A 9,981-nucleotide genomic window follows, 5' to 3' on the forward strand; every position below is an offset into this window, starting at 1 on the left:
CACTCACCAGAAAAAGACAGGCTTCATTCATTTTTCAATACAAATTTGTGCCTTCTCTCCAGACTAAATGCTGAAATGAGTTTGTCTGGCATCCTCATCTCTCCATGACCACCACAGCAGCCCTCATTTCAGCACAAATCCTTTCCAGAAGGGACAACTGGGACCTATTTAGCTCCAGTCTGGCTGTGTGGAATAATTCATTTGGACAGTTGGTAATGCTACTCTCTAAAATGCCAGCCAAACACTCTCAGAGACAGGAGGAAAGGCCTTCAGCCCAGACTGAAACACTCATTTCTTCACTGCTGGGCACTTCAGGTGCTCCTTTAGACAGCAATTGGGCACCTGCAGTGGGCTCATGGGGAAATGCTGTCCCTGCTGTGTCTTCAGAGCTCCAGATCTCCCTATCACTGGGGAGCACTGTCTGCCTCTGGAAATCATGGAAAATCATCCACTGACATTTGGCATTTCATCTATTCTTCTCCCAGTTACACTGCAGATCCCCTACCCACTTTACCAGGCTGAAACAAACTGCTGAAGTCACTCAATAAATGGGAGAAGGGCAACAGCCACTCCATCCCCTTCGAGGGAAAAGGTGTTTGCTGCAGCAGTCAGGAAAGAAACTTGATGCTCAAACTCATTTTTATTTTCCCAGTAAAAATGGAACTGTAAAACTTAGGTCAGGTGGGCCTTAGAGGCTGGTTAAGATGCTCCTGCTTTATTTCTGCAAATGCTAAAACAATCCTTCATGCTGTAAAAAAACAACCATTCCTTGATAAAATAGAAAAAACTCACAGCTTTTCCATATCCCCCCTAGACCATCAGGACTTTTTCTGGTCCTGCTGAGCTCAAATGATGACAGTACTAGACAGGTTATCATCACACTGTCAGGGATTCTTCAAGCTGCCAGCTGCTGCTACTTCAGCCTATTTTTCAACAACCACAGCTCACCCTGCTGCCTGCCAAAGCCTCCCATTGCTGGAGCAGCCCCTGCCAGCTGGCAGGGCTCCTTCAGGGAGGAGAAAGGCTTTGCTGATGTCTGCCTCTCCCCTCCCCAAGAGGAAGTGTCACTCAGTGACAGGGCCCTGGCAGCCTGGCAGGTTACTTGCATTCCTCTTGAGAGCACATTTTGTTAATATGTGCTTAAAACTTCTAAAAGCCCACGGGTCAAAAAAGCTGAACAGCTGCTCTTTCCAAATAGAAGGACAACTTAAGGTTAACTGCTTCCTTAATGTGCAATAGTAAAATAGATTTACATAGATGAAGTCCTTGGATTTTAAGCAGCATTTCCTTCTAGGAGAGCTCTACCACGAAGGAGAGATGACCTTGTTCCAAGCACCCTTTGAACTAACAGCACAGGAACCTTTCAGGGACAAGTTTCCCAGGTTCAGCTCACTGAAGGAGCTTTCTCCCTGCAGCAGGGAGGAAAATCAAACATTTTGTTACAGGGTTTTGCTCAATAATGAATAGGTTTGGTGGGCAAGCACAGAAAACCTGGCTGGGACCAGATTGTACTGGTACAGCCCACAAGGGAAGGAATGGAAGGAAAAACACCACAAACTTGCAGCAAGCAGGACAGCCCATCCTAAGCAAAAATCCATGGGATAGAAACACTTGCAAGGATGTGGGTTACCCAAGAGCACCAATACACTCCAGGCAAAGCAATACCTGAGGTAAATGTTTGCAGATTGGCAGGATGCACTGGATGCTGCAGAATAAATGTCAGGATAAAACAGGAATTCCCCAACCAATTTAAATATTCTTAGCAATAAAAGCATAGTTTTGGGAATAGGTTAAGGAAAATATCACACAAATATATAACTAGCTCTATTTGCAAAGACTGAAGGGTCACCAAATATGTACACTGTACAGGGGGGTGGCAGCCACACCTCCCCAAGGACAACAGGACACATCCCAGGCATCTCCTGGCAAGCAGCAGCCCCCACACCAGGGGAAGGTGTAAACCTGAGGAAAATGTGCTTGGGGCTGTCCTGTGGAGGGCTGAGAGCTCTGTGTTCCCTGTGGGTCCCCTCCAGCTCAGAATGCTCTGTGTTTCCATGAGGGAAAAGCTCACACACCCTGCAGCCTACTGCCTCTCCCAGTTTCACCTGTTGGTCCAGGGAGAGGTTTCAGCTCTGCCTGCAAACCTCAGATGGAGCCAGACCAGGCTGTCATTCTGCTCTGTGGGGCCCCACAGACCCCAGCCCTGCAGCACCCTCTGAGCTGGAGCCCACACCCAGTGTGTGACACTGGGACATTCACAGAGCACCCTCCAAGGGCTTTAGATTAAACCATTAATTATTACAGTCATTAAGATCCCACTTCAAGATTTATCTTCTTCCCATGTTCCCATTAAACAAATTGGATGTTAGTTTCCAGTTATTCATTCTGCAGAGGCAAATCCATCAGCGAACTAATACAGGAATTTTGCACATTAACTCCACTCCTGCAAGGCAGATTTATATTTTTTCCCCAGTTTTCACAGAGAGGGGCTGCTCAGCCATGCAGAGGCACTGCTGCCCAGCCCTGCCATGGAAAGCAGACCCACCAGCAGAGTGGTTTGTGAGAGCAGATCCTCACCAGCCACTGAAAATAAAAGTGACCTAGAGCCAAAAGGTCAAAAGCAGGGACCTCTGAAGGAGTTCTCACACTCTGAGCCAGAGGGGAATGTCTTAGTAAAACCTGATCCACACAGCAGGTGGAAGTTCCACCCCATGCTCAAAATGGTTCAGACATTATTTCCAGCTGATTATGAAGGTCATGATGATTGGGGGAGTAGACTGGACATCCAAATTTCCAGGTTCCTCATAAATTTTCCATACAATTAATATTTTATTTTTTGAAAACTGAAGACATTTTTGTTTATGCTTTTGATGGAAGACTGCAATATTCAAGTGCCTCAGAGCAGTAAAAAAAAAAAAAAATAAAGCTAAAGGAACATTATCCAACATAGTGACACAAAACTCAGAGAAGGTAAAGGAGAGGAAGGGAAAACAGCAGAGAGAAGTGAAGGTGCCAATTCAGTTCTATGGGAGAGCAGAAATATAAGCAAAGATCTTTTCAAAAATCTGTGTCCCTATTCTGAACTCTTAATGAACCTGCCTCCCTTTTTTCAAGCCAACTCCTTCCTCTACTTCTAGGAGAGGAGGAAAACACCACCAGCTGGCAGTTCTGAACTCTTTTTCCTGTTTGTTTCCATTATTTAAAAGGAGGCATTCCAGTAATTCTGCATTATTTCTGGTTGCACAATTTGCCTCTGTTGAAAAGTGCATGAGTAAGAGAAATTCTAACAGCTCTGAAAAAAATAAAAAGCCACATTTATCATCCTGTAAAGGTTCAGAGCTTTCAGTCAACATCCAGAGTAATGAGGTCTTGGGACCTCAGTCCTTCAGAAGTTCTGCAGCAGAATCAGAGAGGGGAGAGCCAGGGGCCTCCCATGTCAATGCTCCTCCTGAGCTGATGCTGTACCCAAGGGACTCCACTCTTCAACAGAAAGAGAATTGTACCTCCATTAGGATGAATTTCCAGACTAAAGGATGTGTCTAATTTTAATTTGCTATGCATAGATAATTGAGTTTATTCTGAAATTGCTGTCATTTTATGTTTATCATATTCAGATCTGATGAGCCACTTGAGGAGTAGGAATTACTCCTCTCAGGTTTGATTTATTTATGGTATCTTTTCTCCTTACTACAAAGGGAAGAGAAAAATCTTTGGCCCATGCCCAGGACACACACTGAGTCTGTTTTATGTGTGACATACCAGGAAGTCACATTTGTACATCTCATTTCCAGTGCTATCTGCAGAGATGTTACTGCTGCAATGGATGCCTTAAACAGGAATTCAGTGATGCACCTTTGGTTTGCCTCCAAATTAATCCATTCTCTGGCTCTTCACTGTAGCTCATTATGTGATCTACTGCTCTTCATCTTTCTGCTCTACACATCAACACCCTCCAAAGTCTGCACAGCACCCATGTGTGCTCCAGCACAGTCCCACTCCAATATCCCACAGCTCCTCCTCTTGCTTCAGGAAGGATCAGATGTGTTCTAATACTTCAGTTCCCAAGGCTTTACTCTTCTTCCTTGCAAGCATCCAACCCCAAATATCCTGCTTGGCTCACACCTTCTCAGACTGCAGTCCTGAGAGGGAACATGGGCACACTAAGGATCATCTAAAGCAACAGCAGAGACAAAAGTTGCTCCAGATCACACATGACACACAGGAGATGATTTTCCTTTAGATCACAGCAGGTCAAGATGAAATACTAACTTTTATTTCAAAGTTACATTTCAATTCTTGTGTGGTGGCTGGGATCCATCCATAATTTTATTCTGCTAAGAGTCCTCTAAACTGCCAAGTAGACCTAGTTTTGTTTTCTGTTTTGGGGTGCCTATTAAAACACCCCTTCTGCTTTGAGACCAAGAGAAGAGGGAAGAGGAGGAAGGCAGAACACCTGAGAGATGTCACTAAAAATCCTCAAGTTACTTCATAGCAATATTTACAAAGGTCTAGGGAGCACCAGGTTATGCATACTGCAGAAAACATACTGAGTTTTGGGAATGGCAGTATGGCTCAATGCAAATTAAGAGCCACTTGTTAGTACTTCCTGCTGGAGGGCATATGTCATCACCACATGGCAACTCATGGAAGTGTGAAATAGGATCATTATCCACTCCTGCCCCCCATTCTGAAATAATGATAATGAAAACAATCTATTCCTCAGTCCTCCCAGGAGCAGAAAGACTTGGAGAGGAACAAGAATATTAAAATTAAAAAAATATCAGGGGAGAAAAGTGATTTTTCAAACTCCAAAGCAGTCTACAAGCTCAAACACTTCCCTCGCAAGTGCATTTTCAGTTTAGCAATAATTAGATCCCCAGTCAGAAGCAGCAGTGGTCAGAGCAGCACTCATTTACAGCACCTGCAGTAAACAGCACCAGAAGAGCCCAGGCTGAGCAGAGGAGCCCTCAGAACACACCAGGGCAAGCACTGAGCAAGCTTCCCCAGGGTCACAAAGCCCAGGAGGTTGCTGCAGGCTCTTCCTTGCTTCCCAAAGAACCTCCAGGCAGACACAGCAGGCTCCTGGAACAGGGCAAGACATCCAAGACTGCAAGTCTGTAATTCTCTGTCCACAGCAGGCAGCACCAACACCAGTGAACACCATCCCAGCAGCTGGAAGCCACACAGGAGCTCTGAGGCCCAGCGCTGTCCTAAAAATGAGCAAGCTCCTCATGGGAGAACGTACCTGGTTGTGCAGGAGAAAGGCTTGTAGGTTGTCTCCTCACTGCAAACTGAGTTTGCACTGCAGCCTTCCAGGGTGAAGCCTTTCTTAGGAGACACAAATGGAAAACATCTCATCTTACCTCACAACATTTAGCAGCTGGGTTGTAAGGGGATTTTTTGCTCATAACTTTATGTTCCTGAGGGTTTAAGCACAGTCTCCAGCCATAACAGAGGAACTTCTCAGCACCTCTTTCTGCAGGGATTTTGGTCATAGCTGGGTCCCTCCACTGCTGTAAACCTCAAATACTTCCCATCAGCCCTTCCCCTGCAGGCTCCTGGCACCAGCTGACCCTTTTATCCCAGCACTCCCATCCCACTGAGGAGCCAGGCCTGGGAGCCTCCTGCTCAAACCTCAGCAGTCCAGCAAAGCTGCTGCCAGCCTCAGTTTGAGCTGTAAAGCCATGTAAAACAGCTTATTGTAAGAGTGAGGAAGAGGAGGGTACAGGTGGTGGCTCTCTGAGATATTCATCAATAATCAGGGAATCTTTCCTGCAGCAGGGAAGGTGCATTGTCCTTGCAGTGCCTGTCACAGTTTCTCAGGAGCCACCCACACACTCAGGAACAGCCTGGCAGGTACTTACATGTTCTGAAATGCAATAAATCTGTCTGGCCACTGATCTCTTTCCCTGGTTAAGACATCCTTGCAGCCCCAGCTAGTTGGGCTGTTCAGAGATTTGGGGTTTGCTGGTCCCACCCCCAGCTGCAAATAGTGCCTGGGATTGTCGTCACCTGCAGAAGATGTTATTGTTGTCAGCTGAGGGGAGGTCACAGCCACCTGAGCTCCCTAAAACTGCTTCCTTTCAGTGCTTTTTATCAGGGTGTTTTGAAGTTGCCATCCTCAGTTTCTTTATTTAGGTTTCTCTGTGCTGAGTGATTCACAGCCCAGATCTCCTATCTCTCTGTTTAAAACACCTTCTTGAGATGCTGAGATCCCTTCACCCAGTCTAGCAGGGAGGAGTGACTGGAATCTGAATGATGTCCTACTCTCCAAATGAGGGCTTCAAGTGACAAAGGTGACACTGAGTGTAAAGGAGTGGAAAAAATTTCAGGAAAAACTGAGAAAGGTCTCATTTATGTCCTAACCTAAAAAGGGAAGAAAAAAAATCTAAACTTCAAACCACTGTAGAGATGTAGAAAGTTCCAGGGATGGGGCAGCCACAGCTTCTCTGAGCAACCTGTGCCAGGGCTTCCCCAAGGTCACAGAGAAGAAATTTTTTCCTAATATTTAATCTAAATCTCCCCTTTGTCTGTTTAAAGTCATTCCTTGGCCTATCACTAGATGCCCCTGCCAAAAGTCCCTCTCCAGGGTCCTTGTGGCCACTTTAGGCACTGGAAGATGCTACAAGCTCAGCCCAGAGCCTTCTCTTCTCCAGGCTGAACCGCCCCAGCTCTCCCAGGCTGTCCTCAAAAGGGAGGTGCTCCAGCCCTGGCATCAGCCCACTGGTTTCCTCTGACTCCTTTCAACAGATCCCTGTCTTTCTTGTTTATTTTAGATTTTTCAATGTTACCAAAAGAAATTAAATAACCATAAAAATAAATTAAAAAATTTAGATCAGCAATTTACAGATTTTTTTAAATTAAATTGAAACTTCTTGTTCCTTTTTAACATTATAGTACTAAATTCACTTATTTAATAATGTTTAATTTATATTAATATATTAATGTATATTAATTTATACATATAATTCTATATAAATATAAATAACATGTATAAATGAACAAAATTATAAATATAATTAATAAATATAAATTAATTTCTACTAATATCTAAATTAAATTATTAAATTAATAAAGATATAATCAAAAGAAAAATTATATATAAGAAAAAATTCTATCAATGTGTCTATTTCAAATATTTTTAATGTGTTTTTATTGAAATCAACACTTCTTTATTAATTTAATTCATCACCATTTTTGGGGTTATTATTCCCAGTGCTAACCACAGTACTCAGCTTCTGTAGGAAAAATTTGATTACATGCAATAAAGTCACCAAGTATTTTCATCTGGAATATAAATGGAAGTAACCTTTCCAATGGAATATATTAACATATGCCAGAGAATCCATTGGTTATTCTGAGACTTCTTTCTCTCAGTCTTTAATCACTAATGCTATCATTTTAAAGTCAGTTTTACAAATGACAAAAGGGCCAATAGCTCTCCTGAGAATGTGGGATTTTTCTCAATCCCAACAAGGTCTCACAACTGAGTTATGTCCTAGTAATTAATTTTTAAGCAGAACTGTTGTCCCATTCCCTAAAATGATAAACAAAGCTGACTCTTCAGAATTCTATTAAGCTCCTTGCAAATGAAATAATCCTCATCTGAGAAGTACAAATATGCAGATGGCCTATTATGTCTTATTCTTTCAAGCAGAAGGAAATTAGAAGGAACCAGAAAGTAACAAATATCTCCAGGCAAGGTTTGCAAGACCCTGAAGAAAATGGAGAGGCACATCTGTTGCTCTTCATCTGGAAGAGGTACTGGAATGGCCTGCCTGGGGAGGTGTTGGAGTCACCATCCATGGATGTGTTTAGAAAAAGCCTGGACGTGGCACTCGGTGCCAGGGTTTAGTTGAGGTGTCAGGGAACAGGTTGGACTCAATGATCCTGAAGGTCTCTTCCAACCTTGTGCTTCTGTGATTCAGTGATCTCTTGTGGTGTGAACAAAACTGATCCAATACACCTAAAAAGGGTCATGAGAGGGAAGAGGAAACTGTGAAAGCTGTCAGGTGCTCAGGAGCTGCATTGCCACAGTGTCTCAAACACCAAATCTCTCTGATCTATCTTCAGTCAATAAAGCTCATGCTCTTGGCTTTAGAAGATCCAGAACTGAGGATTTCAGTGCTGGAAATGCTTTCTGTCAGTCTCTTTTTCCAAGGAGCCCCAGGCTGTCTCCTTGAAGGAACATGCAGAGCCTTTGTCCAGGAGCATCCCTGGCCGGGGGCTCTGTACAAATCACGAACAGGAGGGGACTGCTGGGAACGTGCCCTGAGCTGGTTTATTTTCCAGCATCACTCTCATTCCATGGTTATGACAATGGGAAGGCTTGGGGTGGGAATTGTTGTGTTTTACCACAACCCTATCCTCGAAAAAAGTAGTTGGACTTGCTGTGGTGGGAGAGCTGTGAATAAACTGGTCTTACTGATGGGGATTTAATTATTCTGGTATTGACAAAGATGAGAATTAAAGGAGGAATCAACCTGGCAACTTCCACAGGCAGTAAAAAACAAGTTTATCTTTCACTGTGTATTGAGCTGGTAGCTATGATAAATTCAATAATGGTCTGTGGGTGTTTAGTGCTTTATGATAACATATCATTTGGCTTCAAGCCACCAGAGTCTTAGGCTATGCAGCTAACAAATAAGACTTCAGACAGCATTATGTTGCTAAGCTCAAATATTCCCAGAAAGATGGTGGGAGAGGAGGGGGGAGAACAAGGAAGAAGTGATATTTAAAGCAAACAGAGTAAATAATGCAATCAGGTTGATCCCAGCAACAGCAAAGCTGAAAGTGATAATGGAAGTTACTGGAGTAAAGCAACAACATATCAAATATAGACAGAAAGCAATTACAAAAGGTATAATAGAAAATTGAAAGGACAAGCTAACTGATGTAAAAAGCTCACAAAAGCTCTGTAAACATTCAAGGGGGAAAAGTTGTTAATAATAATCCATGAAGGCTCAGGGAATACTAATCATCCTTGAGCTGTTCTTCATTTGTACAAGGACATATGGGCCCATTCCAGGTTTAAATAAATGACTGAATGACAGAGATTAAACTCATTGAGGTTCTTTTCAAAGAAGACAAAAAAAAAAAAAAAAAAAAAAAAGAGAATTCTGGCATCAGTCAATAATGCACCAGAAATAGATTTACTGGAGTTTTAGAGATTTTCTAAAGCCACTAATCTATCTGCAAGGAAAACATAACTTAGCACACATAAAGTGAACCCACCACTGGGTGTGATGTGGGCCAGTGCTGTTGTGCTCAGCTCAGAAAATTTGCTGCTTTTCAGGCCTTTTCTACACCACTCATTTTACTGCATTTACCTTTGCAAGAAGCCCAATTTAAATTACTTTCAGAATGGACAAAAATAGAACTACAGATGCTGTACAGAGCAAGGAATACTGAACAGCAGGAAAATTAGACACTCATCTCAGGGTTCAATTCCACACTCAGCCTCAGCCTTCCTGGACAAGTCAGTTACTCAGATTCTGGCAGAATTTCTAAGGCCACCTCACTTTCAAAGCCTCACTGCTTAGTGCACATTTCCTCAGCACAGGGGTACTCATTATTTAATAGAATTGTTAATTCTACAATTGCACTCCAAGTGTCTTTGTCTGAGGAACAAAATTCACATGAAGATGAACAGCAGCAGGAACCAAAGTGCTGTCTCAGATGGGCAATGTTGAAGGCTGACAGATTTGCCTATTTATTTTCCCAGTATGGACATTTTCTAATGCAAAGGAAAATACAAAAGGGTAACACCACAGCACTGAAGTGCCATGTCAGAGGATGGCCTGTTTGCTGAAATTTCATCTCTTTTTCTCCTTGATGGGTTAGGGAGGATGGCAATGTTCACATTCTGCTGAATAAAAAGTAACCTGGTAGGAAGGGGGGAGCCTTGACACTTCATCAGCACACAAAGAAGCAGCACAGATTTGAGAGATTCCCTCCTGAAATTCTGCCCTCAGCGGGAAG

This window comes from Agelaius tricolor, unplaced genomic scaffold (assembly GCF_023055355.1).
Source record: "Agelaius tricolor isolate 1412-34295 unplaced genomic scaffold, bAgeTri1.0.p SCAF_19, whole genome shotgun sequence".
In the NCBI taxonomy this organism is placed as follows: Eukaryota; Metazoa; Chordata; class Aves; order Passeriformes; family Icteridae; genus Agelaius; species Agelaius tricolor.